This window comes from Triticum dicoccoides, chromosome 1A (assembly GCF_002162155.2).
Source record: "Triticum dicoccoides isolate Atlit2015 ecotype Zavitan chromosome 1A, WEW_v2.0, whole genome shotgun sequence".
Taxonomy (NCBI): domain Eukaryota; kingdom Viridiplantae; phylum Streptophyta; class Magnoliopsida; order Poales; family Poaceae; genus Triticum; species Triticum dicoccoides.
The window spans coordinates 573231318-573231677 of record NC_041380.1 but is presented as its reverse complement, the minus strand read 5'-3'; positions in this window follow the sequence as shown (position 1 = coordinate 573231677).

Genomic DNA, 360 nt, shown 5'->3' with positions numbered 1-360 from the left:
AGCTCGCCGGGAGCGCACACACAACGGTGGAAGGAGGATGGGTGGGGGATTTTTTTCTGGAAGCTTTGACCGAAGGAAGAACGAGTCGGGGGTTGAGTTGCCAGATCGGACGGTTCCGGCTCGCTACATCGGGCGGTTGGCGTTCGACCGGCCCAACAGTTGGGCCGGTGCGCCGGCGCAGATCACCGCCCTATCTAGAAGGATAATTTTAACTCTCTACATATATATCCATCTGACCATCACACTTTTCTTTTTGCCGACAAAGCAAACATGGACGCCTCTTAGGCCAATTAGCTGCTATCAAATTGGCTAGCTCCTATCTCTCTTTTAAGTAAGTCACGTCAGTGACTTAATGTCCAC